This window comes from Rhinopithecus roxellana, chromosome 4 (genome assembly GCF_007565055.1).
Source record: "Rhinopithecus roxellana isolate Shanxi Qingling chromosome 4, ASM756505v1, whole genome shotgun sequence".
NCBI lineage: Eukaryota > Metazoa > Chordata > Mammalia > Primates > Cercopithecidae > Rhinopithecus > Rhinopithecus roxellana.
Genome location: NC_044552.1, coordinates 91,607,851 through 91,613,726, shown reverse-complemented (window position 1 = coordinate 91,613,726; position 5,876 = coordinate 91,607,851). Strand labels below are relative to the sequence as shown.

The 5,876-nt window shown below is 36.4% G+C and overlaps 1 long non-coding RNA gene across 1 annotated transcript; it reads right to left on the bottom strand.

Annotated features, from left to right (window-relative positions):
* Positions 1–1,604: 1,604 nt before the first annotated feature.
* Positions 1,605–2,948, bottom strand: LOC115896817. The gene is made up of 2 exons (XR_004056700.1): positions 2,578–2,948; positions 1,605–2,176 (listed from the first exon to the last, which is right to left on the bottom strand). It is a non-coding gene; the product is annotated as an uncharacterized LOC115896817 (long non-coding RNA).
* Between the last annotated feature and the right edge of the window lie 2,928 nt (positions 2,949–5,876).

Sequence of the window (5,876 nt, the reverse complement as noted above, 5' to 3'; positions counted from 1 at the left end):
GACCAGCATCATAACCTCGCTTAAGTAATGAAGAATTCAGACTTGTAGCAGAAGAATATTAAATGTGGGAGCAGCTATTTTTACAATGTTTAATGTAAAATGTCTATCAATCTTATATTGATTATGTCTAATGTTAAATACAATACATCAAGATTATTTCTCAAAATGTAAATAGAGCAGGAATCAGAAAGAGTGGATTTATCAGGATTATGTTTTATATTTGTCGTGCCTTTATTCCCCAGGAAAAATATAAAACTCTCTGCAGCTAAAGTGTCTACTTGACTGCCTGATGATGATTAACATTTAAGAATTTGCTCTGGGGGAAATAAGGTGGAAATTTAAATAGTGTTGCAATTTGCCGTTAGTGCTGTCTTTCACTGTCTATTTCCAAATGAGGACACAAGTAAAAGATAGTGGGGAAATCGCATGGACTATATAATATTCAGTACAACTCTCTTCCTCTCATTGATTCTATAGGTACATGCTGGTTTAACTGCATAGATGACTTTGTTTTTAAGCTGTTAGTCTTTAAAGAAACTTTAAATCTTCCTTATTTAGCAAATATTCCTATAGTCTTTGGATGCAAAATGTCTACATGTACATGTGGGCACAGAGATATATTTTATATTCATCAAACAGAATATCAATTCATTCCAAGTTGCAGAGTCACATCCTCTAAGAAAGCATTGACTCTCCTGATTGCTGATAATATACATCCCTCCTCCCTTGATGGATTATACCATCTAGTCCCTTTACTTTTGAACCCCAGCAAAGGGTCTACTATCCTATGAGATGAATCTAATTAAATTTTAGGGCATACTCAAGTGCTAGAAATAAACAAAAGTAAGAGCTCACATATAACAACAATAGTAATCCCCACAGCAGTCATTTAAATTAATGTTTGTAATCAAGCAACGTAAACACTGTAATACAAAAGCAGAACTAAAATCAGCATTCTACCCTATAAAACAGAGGGTAAGGGAGAGTGCTGGTAATATTGACAAAGATACTTTTACTTTACCCATGTAAACATCAGACTGTCTTGTTCTCCCTAGGCTTGCTTTTCATTCTTTGGTATGACAGTTCTGATTCTTCAGCCTCCCCATGAAGAAAAGAAAAATTCTCTTGAAGCTGAACTAAATTCATCAGCAAATGAAATTATATTCATCTGATAAAATGCTAAATGGAAAAGGCAGGTTTATTTTAAGCCGTCAACAGGCTGTTTTAGTTAATCATGCACAGTGCAGAAGACAGGAGTTTGGTTGCTAAGAAAATGTTTGGCATGTTTCCATGAGATCCATGTGACATGAAATGCATCTGTTCATTTCAATAGTGAAATAGAAAAAAATAAAATAAACAGTGCAGGGTATATTTGGTGAGTCACTGTGGAACACAAGGCCAAAATAACTTCTGTGTTGTCAGTTTATTCTATACAATCTTATTGTTATGACGTTAGCCTTTTCTTATAATTCAAAAAAATTTAATAGTGATTTTTTTTAGAAAATTAATACATATTCATTGTAGATAAATCAGAAAATACAAAATAAGAAAATTAAAATATGCCATAACACACACAAATACCAATATCTATATTGGTATGTGCATAGGAGGGGCTTAATATTTATTTGCTAAATGAATTAATATATATTTTACTTATAAATATGCGATCATACTGTAATACTTTTATAACCTGCTTTCTAAATTAAAAGACATCATGAACATTTTTTCTGTGTTATTAAGTATTCTTCTTTAGCATAATTGTAATAGTTTTCATTATTATGGGACCAGTAAGTTATCTGGAACTCCTGCAAAATTTCTTCAGTAGCCAGGAACTGAATGCAAGCATCTTCCCAGTAAGACTGATACTGTGGTGCTGATAGGATGAAATATGAATATGTTCAACATTTTTTTGCTGGGATGTCATACATATTCTCTGATTACTGAGCTAGTAAATGGAATCTCAGCTGTCCTGATTGTGTGTAATTCCATCATTTCTACCACCAGATAGAGACCATCACTGCTTACATAGATAACATGCCATTCACATCCAGGTGTACTAATGTGAGAGAGAATGGCCAAAGATAGCAATGAGCTTGACACACCCTTGCACGCTATTGTGGTCCTCAGAGTGAAGTAAGAATGACTATTGACTTCCACAACATCTTCAAGGTTTCTGCTGTGAACAGAGGCCAAACAGGAGAGTATTAAGTCACAACGTGGAAGAATATGTTGATTAATGAAGCTCTTACATAGACCAAAACGCTGAGAAGTTCAATGCACACGCAGAAAAGGAGAAGCAGAGAAACATAGTTGGTATCTCCTAAGAACTCTAAGAACTCACTTAACTCCACAGTCTTCACTAAGGACAAGGTGGAAAATAAGAAAATTTAAGGTCAGAACAATGATGGAGGGCAAACACAAGATTCTTGAAGATTCAATAAAATCATCAGCTAGCTGAGCAAGAACCAGCCTGCTGAGAAGAATCTGCGTATCAGCAGAAAAGCTGGAGAAGTCTGCAAGATCATCATCACAAGCTGTTATCAAGGAGCTGAAGACATATCAAGAGAAATGACTTACCAAGGGCAGAGCTCCTCTGTCACAAAGTGCCTCATCTGAAGCCACTATTAAAGCGGGTGATCATGCTGACCAGAAAGAAAGCACATTTCACAGACCTGCTGCAAAGTTTAAATATGTGACTAAGTCAGTTCAGTGGCAGTTTAAAACATATTTAAACATAAATTAAGCTGTAGATAAATAGATCAGAAAATGTGTAATAGCTCAAACAAAATAGAAGTTTATTTATTGCTCACTTAACAGTTGGAGGCAGGTGTTTCCTGGTTGGTGGACGTTTCTTCTCCACTTAGCAACTCAGGGACACAAACTCATTTTGCCTTCTCTTCGTCGAGGCTTCATATTCATCATCCACCTCCAGTCAGTGAAAGGAAAATGAGGGCTTGGAGGTGGCACACCTCCTTCTTTAAAGCTTTGTCCCAGAAATGGTATTCATTACTAGAACTCAGTCATGTGATCTAACTGCAGGAAGGCTGGGATATGTAGTCCAATTGTGTACTCAAGAACAGAAAATGGTTTGGTATGGAGGGGAGAAATAACAACCATTATCTGAGGTTGCTTAAATTTGGTCATATTTTAAATACTTTAGTACACTCCGGCAGTGCTGTAAATAAGCAAAAACTGAAATCCGCACCCGGATTCTGATTGCCACCAACTTCGTGTAATTTTTTTAAGGTATATAAAATTCATGTGTCGATGAATAAAGATCCATTTTAAATTGATACTATAAAAAACAAGTGGAATTTCTGGGTCAAATGTCCATACAGAATTCTATGGCTTTTCATTAAGTCATATCTAATTGACCTTGAGAAATTGTTCAATTTACATTCTTACCTGCAGTAGGTAAGAGTAGTTGCCTTCTGTGCTGTCATCCACATCACTGTTAACACTGTATACAGCATTCACATTTTTAAGTTTTTAAGAGACACATTATGATATTTTAACTGAGAGCACACACCCTAGAGCCATACTGCCTGGATCCGAATTCCACCTTGTCCTTGTTCTTGCTGAGACCTTTCTGTGTCTCAGTTTTCCTATCAGCAAAATAGGGTAATAATAGTACCTACTTCATTAGGTAATATTCATCTTTGTGAGGATTAAATGAGTTAATATGTAAAATATCTTGAACAGCACCTGATGCATAATGTCTAATGTCCTATGTTTTGCTGTTATCATTTTTAATCTGTCATACATCTTATAAGCATCTGATGCATAATAAGTCTTATGTCTTTTCTGTTATCATTTTTAATCTGTCTTATATGTTACAAACATTTTCTTCTGCATATTCCTTGTCTTTTGGCTTTATTTATAAAGCATTGCTTTCCATACAGACTTTAAAATGTTTTTATGCAGTAAACAATATCTAGACTTTCCTTTATAGCTTTCGTACTTCCAATTGTATCTTATAAAGGTCTTTCTCTCCCTCTTTTTTCAAGTCATTCATGTCACGTATATGTTTTTTAAATTTTTTCTTACTGTCTTAGTCTGTTGGTATTGCTATAAAGGAATATGGGAGGCTGGGTAATGTATAACAAAAAGAGGTTTATTTGGCTCATGGTTCTGGAGGCTGTACAAGAAGCAGGGCACCAGCATCTGCTTCTGGTGAGGGCCTCAAGGAACTTCTACTCATGGTGAAAGACAGATAGGAGCAGGCATCACATAACAAGTGAAAGGAAGAGCTGGGGGAGAGAAAGGTCCCAGGCTCTTTTTAACAATCAATTCTTGTGTGAACTGGTTGAGTGAGAACTCACTCACTACCACTTGGATGGCATGCAACCATTCATGAGGGATCCGCCCCAAGACCCAAACACCTCCCACTAGGCCCCACATCCAATATTGGAGATCAAATTTCAACATTAGATTTGGAGGGGACAAATATCCACACTATTTCACTTGTTTTCAGTTATTACTGAAAGCACAGTTTTTGGTGATTGTTTTGAAAAAGTCCTATCATTCTTTTTCCTTAAAGTTTCTACATTAGGGGTTTCCTTAAAAAAACCCTTGCCACCCATTTGCAGTTTAATTAATTTACTAACAATTGATATAAGTAGAGATAACGTTGCTTTCTAAATTGTTTTCTAATTATCCCATCATCGTTTATTATTCTGTGCTCTGATTAAAGGGGCTCGTTGAAGGTTGGTATCTCCCTCATTCATCAGAGGTTGACTTGACTGAAGCCACATTCCTTGTTTTGTTTTAGAGTCAGTTAAGAGATAGGTCTGTATGTACAGGCAACTCTCAGTTACCAGCCCATAGATAACTCACTTTGGAGATCAATGAAATAAAAAACCAGACTGAAAAAATCATCTCAGCCTGGGCTCTTCACACTGCTTTCTACTGGGCTCTGCTCAGAAATGCCAGCTAACTTTAACTTTACATATGTCAACTCGGAAGAACGATTTTTTAAAGGTATATAAATGTTTTACAGAGCTAATTACAAGTGAGTTTGGAAATTTCTGCCATCTAGCTATCTGTGCATTATGCTCTTCAATGATTACAAGTAATGGAAAGCTGAATGTTGTTTTTGAAAAAATGAAAACCACATGTCATTCCCAGAATCAGACACTGCTATGATTTTATAGAATGAAATCAGAAGACAGAAGGGACTCAAGGAAATTTAACAGAAACAAGTCACCCAAAGTAGACATAGATTTTTGACTCTGAAATGTAGAATTAGTCAATCAACAGCCCATAAAACTTTTTCTATAAGACCCCTCATTTTCATGGAGGGCTCAAGTATTCATCAGTATTCTATGAAAAAGCAGTTCAAAGAATCTCAGATGTCATCACAGCTTTTTTTAAATGCAAAATATCTTAACAAAGGTATGGACCTTGGACTTTGAAACCTAATCTTGGCTTGACACGGGGGCTCACGCCTATAATCCTGGCACTTTGGGAGGCCGAGGTGGGTGAATCACTTGAGGCGAGGAGTTCAAGGCCAGCCTGGCCAACATGGCAAAACCCCGTCTCTACTAAAAACACAACAATTAGCCGGTGTAGTGGCAGATGCCTGTAATCCCAGCTACTCAGGAAGCTGAGGCATGAGAATTGTTTCAGTCCAGAAGGGGAAGGTTGCAGTGAGCCAAGACTGTGCCACTACACTCTAGCCTGGGCTACAGAGCAAGACTGTGTCTCAAAAAAACAAAACAAAAAACAAAACTCAAAAAACAAAAAATCTGGTCTTAAAATAATTGTCACTCAGTTATGGTCTACATCAATGCTTCTCAAACTATCTAAGGTGAAGAACCAGGGTTTTTTCCCATCAGAAAGAGAATGGTTCTCTGAAATATAATATAAATTGCTAG